The sequence below is a fragment of the Doryrhamphus excisus genome, chromosome 12 (genome assembly GCF_030265055.1).
Source record: "Doryrhamphus excisus isolate RoL2022-K1 chromosome 12, RoL_Dexc_1.0, whole genome shotgun sequence".
Classification (NCBI taxonomy): domain Eukaryota; kingdom Metazoa; phylum Chordata; class Actinopteri; order Syngnathiformes; family Syngnathidae; genus Doryrhamphus; species Doryrhamphus excisus.
The window spans coordinates 2,501,430-2,512,116 of NC_080477.1; positions in this window are offsets into that span (position 1 = coordinate 2,501,430).

Sequence of the window (10,687 nt, forward strand, 5' to 3'; positions counted from 1 at the left end):
ATGGACAATTGGGGGGAGGGGGGGGGGGCGCAATGAAGCTAACATGTTTTTGGAATGGGGGGGGGGTACCCGGAGAAATCCCACGGACAAGAAGAACATGCAAACTCCACTCAGAGATGGAACCCAGGTCTTGCTGATCGCCTGACTGTGTGCTAGCATGCTAACTTCTAATCCACCGTGCAGCCTTTGCCCAAAGCTAACACCAGCGAAACGTATGCTAGTCCGTACGGATTACGCAGGAAGATGTACAAAGTGCGTACCAACAAAAACTGTAGAACCCGTAGGGTTTGTTTGACTCGATAAAGAACCTTACGGCGCCCTTTTGCCGTACTTGCGTATTTTGCACATTGCGGGCCGTAGCCATGACGGCATCCATGTCCAGGTGAAAGCGTTGTGTTCAATGTCCCTTCCACTTGTCAAGCTGGCTTCAGCAGTAAGAAAGACCAAGAAAAAGGAAAGGAACCAGACTACGTTTTGTACCCACGTAGGAGTACCTGGTCTCTGCTTTTTCCAGCGTTATCGTTCCTCAGGAAACAGGAAGCAACCGGACCGCCATGCAGCCGGTCGTGCCAACTGACACGGTTTGCTCAACACGAAGGATTTGGGGATTGTTCCGTGTGAGACGTCAAGGCTGTGGATTAGCTCGCCGGCGGTACGCAGGTTTGAGACGCTGACTAGAATCCCACAGAGAAAAACATGATGTGTTATCTGATCAGCTCTCCGAGGATGCCCTGATTAGGGAATAACAAAGAAGTGGGGCTGCAGGGGGGGCTTCCACCCTCCGAGACCTCTGCACTGTTTATTTGCACTGGAAGCCCAGACGCTGTGAACTCCTCACTCTCAGGAACGATGCAAATATCGGAGCTATTTGCAGAGGTGCTTTTCATTTTTGACAGCGCTACGATTAGTTTGTTTGACTCCCATCCATCCCAGAACTTGGCCAAAGAATTCTTCTGCCGCCTCGCTTCCCTTCCATCAAGTTGGCCGAAAACAAATAGAAGTGAGAGACATTTTTATCGACTTTGGGGGCCTAAAGACTCCATCCCTTCTTTCCTAAGTCTCCGTGCTTAAACTTCAGGGAGCGGTCCCAGATCAAGCCGTCTGCAGGGACCCTGATGGGGAGACCATGGACCATGTCCACTCACCTTCTGGAGGCCTGCAGGGGGGAAACAGAGCGGCTGTGCAAAGTCCCGAGGTTGCTTTTCCAACGACGAGGCTAACATTGCTTGATACTTTTCCTGACACGTTCCATCCATCAATTTTCCATACAGGGTCACGGGCGACGGGCGCCTATCCCAGCCAGGCGTGGTCTCCTTTGCCCTGTAGACCATCTATGACAAAGTCCAACATTGGCGTCATCCCTACGATCTACGATAGGACAGGAAGTGGAGGTCCTTTGTCGGGTCTCGGCATTGGGCTTGGGAATGCCCAAGTGTGAATCGTTAGGAAATTATCTGGCCGATAATTCCCTGGGGGAGTACCCGGGAAAAAAAGCCACGCACGCATGAAGGTCGAGGGTGGAATTGCACTTTGGTCTCCTAGCTGTGTGGCCTGCACGCTAACCACTTGTCCGCCGTGCAGCCAGCCATTTTTAACATTTGATTTCTATTTTGGGAAACGTTTGATCAGCTGATGAACAGCCAAATTCCCTTTCAGGCTGGCTGGCTTTTTGTCCGACTCCCATTTTGTCTTTTGTATTTCGAAGCTCTATTAGAACCTCCTTAAGATCCAACCTCCTTAAGATCCAACCTCCTGAAGATCCAACCTCCTGAAGATCCAACTTCCTGAAGATCCAAGCTCCTGAAGATCCAACCTCCTGAAGATCCAACCTCCTTAAGATCCAACCTCCTGAAGATCCAACCTCCTGAAGATCCAACTTCCTGAAGATCCAAGCTCCTGAAGATCCAACCTCCTGAAGATCCAACCTCCTGAAGATCCAACCTCCTGAAGATCCAACCTCCTGTAGATCCAACCTCCTGAAGATCCAACCTCCTGAAGATCCTACCTCCTTAAGATCCAACCTCCTGAAGATCCAACCTCCTGAAGATCCAACCTCCTGAAGATCCTACCTCCTGAAGATCCTACCTCCTTAAGATCCAACCTCCTTAAGATCCAACCTCCTTAAGATCCAACCTCCTGAAGATCCAACCTCCTGAAGATCCAACTTCCTGAAGATCCAAGCTCCTGAAGATCCAACCTCCTGAAGATCCAACCTCCTGAAGATCCAACCTCCTGAAGATCCAACCTCCTGTAGATCCAACCTCCTGAAGATCCAACCTCCTGAAGATCCTACCTCCTTAAGATCCAACCTCCTGAAGATCCAACCTCCTGAAGATCCAACCTCCTGAAGATCCTACCTCCTGAAGATCCTACCTCCTTAAGATCCAACCTCCTGAAGATCCTACCTCCTTAAGATCCAACCTCCTGAAGATCCAACCTCCTGTAGATCCAACCCCCTTAAGATCCAACCTCCTGAAGATCCTACCTCCTTAAGATCCAACCTCCTGAAGATCCAACCTCCTGAAGATCCAACCTCCTGAAGATCCTACCTCCTTAAGATCCAACCTCCTGAAGATCCAACCTCCTGAAGATCCAACCTCCTGAAGATCCTACCTCATAAAGATCCAACCTCCTGAAGATCCAACCTCCTGAAGATCCTACCTCCTTAAGATCCAACCTCCTGAAGATCCAACCTCCTGTAGATCCAACCTCCTGAAGATCCAACCACCTGAAGATCCTACCTCCTTAAGATCCAACCTCCTGAAGATCCTACCTCCTTAAGATCCAACCTCCTTAAGATCCAACCTCCTGTAGATCCAACCTCCTGAAGATCCAACCTCCTGAAGATCCTATCTCCTTAAGATCCAACCTCCTGTAGATCCAACCTCCTGAAGATCCAACCTCCTGAAGATCCAACCTCCTGAAGATCCAACCTCCTGAAGATCTAACCTCCTTAAGATCCAACCTCCTGAAGATCCTACCTCCTTAAGATCCAACCTCCTGAAGATCCTACCTCCTGAAGATCCAACCTCCTGTAGATCCAACCTCCTGAAGATCCAACCTCCTGAAGATCCAACCTCCTGAAGATCCAACCTCCTGAAGATCCTACCTCCTGAAGATCCAACCTCCTGAAGATCCTACCTCCTGAAGATCCTACCTCCTGAAGATCCTACCTCGTTAAGATCCAACCTCCTTAAGATCCAACCTCCTTAAGATCCAACCTCCTGTAGATCCAACCTCCTGAAGATCCAACCTCCTGAAGATCCTACCTCCTTAAGATCCAACCTCCTGAAGATCCTACCTCCTTAAGATCCAACCTCCTGAAGATCCAAGCTCCTGAAGATCCAACCTCCTGAAGATCCAACCTCCTGAAGATCCTACCTCCTTAAGATCCAACCTCCTGTAGATCCAACCTCCTGAAGATCCAACCTCCTGAAGATCCAACCTCCTGAAGATCCAACCTCCTGTAGATCCAACCTCCTGAAGATCCAACCTCCTGTAGATCCAACCTCCTGAAGATCCAACCTCCTGAAGATCCAACCTCCTGTAGATCCTACCTCCTGAAGATCCTACCTCCTTAAGATCCAACCTCCTGAAGATCCTACCTCCTTAAGATCCAACCTCCTGTAGATCCAACCTCCTGAAGATCCTATCTCCTTAAGATCCAACCTCCTGTAGATCCAACCTCCTGAAGATCCAACCTCCTGAAGATCCAACCTCCTGAAGATCCAACCTCCTGAAGATCTAACCTCCTTAAGATCCAACCTCCTGAAGATCCTACCTCCTTAAGATCCAACCTCCTGAAGATCCTACCTCCTGAAGATCCAACCTCCTGTAGATCCAACCTCCTGAAGATCCAACCTCCTGAAGATCCAACCTCCTGAAGATCCAACCTCCTGAAGATCCTACCTCCTGAAGATCCAACCTCCTGAAGATCCTACCTCCTGAAGATCCTACCTCCTGAAGATCCTACCTCGTTAAGATCCAACCTCCTTAAGATCCAACCTCCTTAAGATCCAACCTCCTGTAGATCCAACCTCCTGAAGATCCAACCTCCTGAAGATCCTACCTCCTTAAGATCCAACCTCCTGAAGATCCTACCTCCTTAAGATCCAACCTCCTGAAGATCCAAGCTCCTGAAGATCCAACCTCCTGAAGATCCAACCTCCTGAAGATCCTACCTCCTTAAGATCCAACCTCCTGTAGATCCAACCTCCTGAAGATCCAACCTCCTGAAGATCCAACCTCCTGAAGATCCAACCTCCTGTAGATCCAACCTCCTGAAGATCCAACCTCCTGTAGATCCAACCTCCTGAAGATCCAACCTCCTGAAGATCCAACCTCCTGTAGATCCTACCTCCTGAAGATCCTACCTCCTTAAGATCCAACCTCCTGAAGATCCTACCTCCTTAAGATACAACCTCCTGAAGATCCAACTTCCTGAAGATCCAACCTCCTGAAGATCCAACCTCCTGAAGATCCAACCTCCTGAAGATCCAACCTCCTGAAGATCTAACCTCCTTTCAGGTATATTTTCAGGTATTCCAGGTCGTCTTATATCCAGGATCCTTCCAGCCATCCCAGTCGGAGAGCTAAACAGAGCATCCTTTTTGGTTTGGTGGGATGATCACAGCCACGCTAAGCAGCAGCCGCTGATTCGAGATTATTGACGTGCTTTGAGGGGGGGGGGGGGGGGGGTCAGGCCATGAAAGGAGACGTTGTTGTCCACAATGGAAGCGTGCAGACATGAAAAGGACGTTGAAGAACATGTATCAGGGCGACCAATCAGCCTCAGTCAGCGCTAACGTGATGAAAGGACCAAAGGAAATCAAACCAAGTGACATCGCCCGTCTGGACAGGAAACAACAAAGGCCGTCCAGCTAAAGCCCCCCCATTCCATCTATTTGTCTCTCTTTTATTGGGATGTTCTGAGGAGCTGAAAAAGAATAATGTTCTACTGTCTAAAGCAGGGGTGGGCAAACTACGGCCCGGGGGCCACATCCGGCCCGCCAAGTGTTTGAATACGGCCCGCCCAATCTTTCAAAAGTATTTCATTTAAACTCAACATACAACTATTATGATTATTATATTTATTATATTTATTATATTAATGCTAATTATTATATTAATTATATATAATATTGTTATATTTGCATATTTTACATAATAATAATATAATAATTATTATTTTAATTTTATTTTAATTATTATAATATTTTATTATTTTAATTTTATTTTAATTATTATAATATTTTATTATTTTTAAAATATTTAAATATAAATATAAAATAATAAATAATAATAGCAGATTGCATGACAAATTTTGTTATATCAATGCGGCCCGCGAGTCAAAAAGTTTGCCCACCCCTGGTCTAAAGCAAGGGTGTCCAAAGTGCGGCTCAACTCATTTGTTGGCCAGTGTGTGTTTCAGTGTGTGGGAGAAACATGGAGATGTGATTATTTATTTATTGATTATTATTATGATTTCGTGGTGTTACAATGACAATAAAGGACTATAGATGATAGATGAACGTCACACCTCACACTCACCGCCGATGGGGACATTCAACAAAGATGACTTTCCATCCATCCAGCTTCTACAGTATGCTGGAGCCTATCCCATTGGCCTTTAGACTGGACCAATATATCTGAAGAATCTTAAAAATGGCTCCAATGACGTCGTAACCCCCCCTCGACTCGCTTGTAAACAAATTTCTGTTTCAGAGGAAAGGCGTTCGTGCATCTCTCGTAAATCCGTTTCATTTGTTTTTCTCTTCCCGCATGAGCTCATTAATCGAATAGATGAAGCCTGCAAACATTTGAGCATATATTTCATGTAAAGATGATCACCTGGGAAGTACAATGATGCTTTCATGCAATTTCAATATTCTGCGTACACGCTGTCAATCTGAAATGACTCCACCATTGAGTCATTGTGTTTATCCCCTGAACGACTCTGCTCCGTTTGAATGGCGAGCGCCTGCGCCTCCGGCGAATGGTGCGCTTAATAAGCTCATCTAACACGCACACGGACCAGGTCCACCGCTACGTTGATACGCCGCTACGCTGATACGCCGATACGTCGATACGCCGCTACGCCGCTACGTCGATACGCTCACTGAATGGCTCTTCCCAGCGGCTGGTGTCATTTCTGTGATTTCAGTTCAAGTGGCTGCTAGAAAAAGCAGGTCAACCTGATGACCTTCTCACGTCCTTGAGCTGGAGAGTGAAAGGCAACCCATCGCTGATGCGGAGGCCCACTTTGCCACTACACAGTGAATAGCAACGCCAGGGAATGCTAGGTACTAAACATGCACCATATTTGTTATACAACTCCATACCGATAACTTTATGCTCCTTTTTTTAATTTGCCTTTAAGCGTAGTTCGTGTACACCTGGACGTACCAAGGACAGGTGTACCTATTGATTTGTCCTCATCAAATATCATCACATTCCGACTTGCACATCACTGCCAGGAGAAGCAGAGTACAGAAGGGGAGGAGCATGGCACGTATACCACAGACTATAGTATACCACAGCACATAGTATACCACAGCACATAGTATACCACAGCACATAGTATACCACAGCACATATACCACAGCACATAGTATACCACAGCACCTATACCACAGCACATAGTATACCACAGGACGTATACCACAGCACATAGTATACCACAGCACCTATACCACAGCACATAGATTACCACAGCACCTATACCACAGCACCTATACCACAGCACATAGTATACCACAGCACCTATACCACAGCACATAGTATACCACAGGACGTATACCACAGCACATAGTATACCACAGAACCTATACCACAGCACATAGTATACCACAGCACATAGTATACCACAGCACAGAGTACACCACAGCACATCGTACACCACAGCACGTATACTACAGCACATAGTATACTACAGCACCTATACCACAGCACATAGTATACCACAGCACATATACTACAGGATGTATACCACAGAACCTATACCACAGCACCTATACCACAGCATATAGTATACCACAGTGTGTATACCACAGCACATAGTATACCACAGCACCTATACCACAGCACATAGTATACCACAGCACAGAGTACACCACAGCACATCGTACACCACAGCACCTATACCACCGCATATAGTATACCACAGTGTGTATACCACAGCACACAGTATACCACAGCACCTATACCACAGCACATAGTATACCACAGCACATAGTACACCACAGCACATCGTACACCACAGCACGTATACTACAGCACATAGTATACTACAGCACCTACAGCACCTATACCACAGCACCTATACCACAGCACATAGTATACCACAGCACATAGTATACCACAGCACATATATCACAGCACATAGTATACCACAGCACATAGTACACCACAGCACATATACTACAGCACATAGTATACTACAGCACCTATACCACAGAACATAGTATACTACAGCACATAGTATACCACAGTGTGTATACCACGTGTATACCACAGCACCTATACCACACCATTAAATAATTCAGGGTGTCTCGGGAGTCCAGTTTGGGGGCCCAAGGATCTCCTCTCTGCTGTTTGCAGACGACGTGGTCCTGAAGGCCTCCTGGGGTTCTGACCTTCAGCTTACTGGACGCTTTGTCCGAGGAGTGTGAAGCTTCCGAGATGACACTCGGCACCTCCGCATCCGAGGTCATGGTTCCCGGTGGGAAAAGGGTGGAGTGCTCCCTGCGGGTTGGGAAGTTCTAGTATCTCCGGGTCTTGTCCACAAGCGACAGTCGGTCGCAGCGTGAGGTCGATAGCCGGATCGGCGTAGCGTCTACAGGGATGCGGTCGCCGTCCCGGACCGCCGTGGTGAAAGGAGAGCTAAACCGGAAGACAAAGAGATGACGGAAAGTCTTCCCAGAAACTGGATGGCTTTAACATGGGAGCCGCATGGTGCCTTCAGGGACCACACATCCATGTCCACGTCCATGTAAAACTATTTCCAAACTAGAAGTGGGAAAATGATGATTTTTGTGCTCCTTCCACAGCCGGGGAGAAAAAAGTAATAATCCAAGCATGAAGGAGCGTCCTTATAACTTTGTAATATTTCAGATGTCTTCTCCGTGTAATGATCTTTTTTTCATCAGCCACTCAGCAGGCAACCTCAGAATGGAGTTCATTTGGAGAGGAGAAAAATATGGTTTCCAAGGGAACGGCCCCTCCACGTCGCCCCTCAGACTGGAGGCGAGATGAGGTGTTTGCACTCGTGCGCGTTTGCTGTACAGCATTCATGGACACTCGTGGAGAGAACCAAACGCCGCGCCCGTGCGCGTCGCGGCCTTGCGTGTGCCCCCCCCCCCCCTCCCCCCCAGCCTTGCCAGATAAATGGACTGAGATAAGTCACCAGGGAGATGGCGGCCAGGTCTTCCATTTCACGGGTCATCAGATAGAAGCGGCTGAGCACGTGACCTTCAGCTGTCATTGAACCTGATCAATAGCTCTAATTACCGTGCTCCTCCCATAGCTGAAACACGGACGCTACCGTATCGTTTGGACAGGAACTGGAATGATGAACCATCAAGTGATGCAACTGCATCACCCAATCAGCAGCCAGAATGGAATATCAAGCATATGAGGGAATTATGACATCATACGGAACAATCCCATAACATTGATAACAACCTATGACGGAATCATGGCAGACTTTGTTGCTGATTTCACAAACCAGGAACAACATCTGCAAACCCTTTAGACTTGCTGGTAGTTTCATGCTGTGTTCTCGTGGCGCTATCAGGCAGAGGCTAGCTGCAGGCTTCCACAGTGGTGCACACAGACTGGGCTTTTGGAGGTGTGCTGCAGGTCCAGGATGTATACAAATTTAAAAAAAAGTATTTTTAGCGCATGAGCAGGACAACACCGAGTCAGATGTCCTGCCATGTTTTGGTATCCATGTGATGATGAAAGCTGCACTTTCTCGCAGCACAAGCTAGCTTGTACGGCTATCGAGCGTCAACGCAAGTATCTTTGCCAATTTCTGGGACATTTTAAGTAAACTCAGTATAATCCAAAATATTCTATTTATTAATATCGATTCCTATATCGCAGAAATGAATTCATCGTGATCGGGCCTGCAGCTAATTAGCCGCAATAAATGAGGGATTAACATGTAGCATTAGCTCCCGAGCAGCTTTTCAGTTCTATTCTATTTCTGGGGCTGGTTTATTTGCCTTCCTGGGTTTCTGCTCATGTGCTCCTGTTAGCGAGCGTTGCTGTTTCCACCTCCCGTGGCGAGTTCTACGTGAGACCCGGCTGTGCCTGCGAGCTTTCTTCTGCCGGTGTCGACTTTGCATTTGGGCATCTCGGTGGCGCTCTGCGTGAGCTCATCTTTTCTTTAATAAAAGCCTGTATTGATTGCACTCCTATGCTGGGGTAAATAATAACAAAAAAAATAACAAAACTGATAAAGACAGGCGTCAGAATGGCCGACCAATGCCGCTACTCAATATGACTGCAGCATATTATTCATTGTAATTTAGATTCAACCTGGAGGTTAGAAGACTGGAGCAAATGAGGATGGGACCGAGTGTACCTGCTGGTTTGTCCTCATCAAAGATCATGACGTTCCAACCAGCACATCACCACTACCAGGAGAACCAGAGGATAGAGGGGGAGGAGCCACCTGCTGTGGCCCAGCAAGGTGCACTGTATTCGGGCACATGCACTGAAGTCTCTGGCAAACTTTAAGCACTGTTGCGCCACTGTTTTCCCGTCATGGCGGAGCATCTGGCATAACGAGCATGCAAAATGAAAGTGACCTCAGTGTCGTTAACGCCACGGGAAGTAGAACAGAAGGAGCGCTTGATTTGCTCACCTGCACGGTCCAGGTAATCTCGCCTCATTGGAGTTTTTTTTTAAACCATGGGTTATCGGATCTATTTTTAATGCCATGGAATTTATCGGTACGACATCATGACTCCCTCGGGGGGGTCCGATGGTGCCCCCCCAATGGGAATGTGCAACATCATGTCCACGCATGCCGACTTACAATGCATCCTCGCTATCAACACTCATTTTAATAGGTCATCATAAAAATGATCTATTTTTGATCATTTATGAACATGTTTGTTTTGTTACGACACAGGCGCTCATATAAACACATGCAATAATACGGTAATAATACAATAATAATAATAATAATAATACTAGCTAGCTGCTGGCCTCAGGGATAGAGTTGCTGTTTGGCCCGTAATTAGAATAGCAGTGGGACGAGTGGAGCCGAAGCGCTTGTTGACAGGAGATATGAAGCAACGTGGGAAGTCCTGCCAGGGAATCGATGATGTCATCAGAGAAACATTCGCTGGTTCACACGCTTCTTCTCCGAAGCCGCCGTCTTATTTTCACCGCTTCCCTCCACGAGCTCAAAGCTAACTATTGGGCTGAGATAAGGCTGGTGTCAACTCGCTCTTTTGGGGTTCTTGTCTTCAAGGGGGGGGGGGGGGGGTAAATTCCAAACAATGCTGGTGCCAGCAAATACCAAGATAACAGGAAAGCACGGTGGTTAAGTGACACTTTAAAAAGTACGCTAGCACGTACCTTATGAACATGATAGCCACTCGTAGCTTCCCCTGTGGGACAAAACGAGCTCCAAACTAACCACCTCGCTTGTCCAAGGAAAAGTATGTCGCTA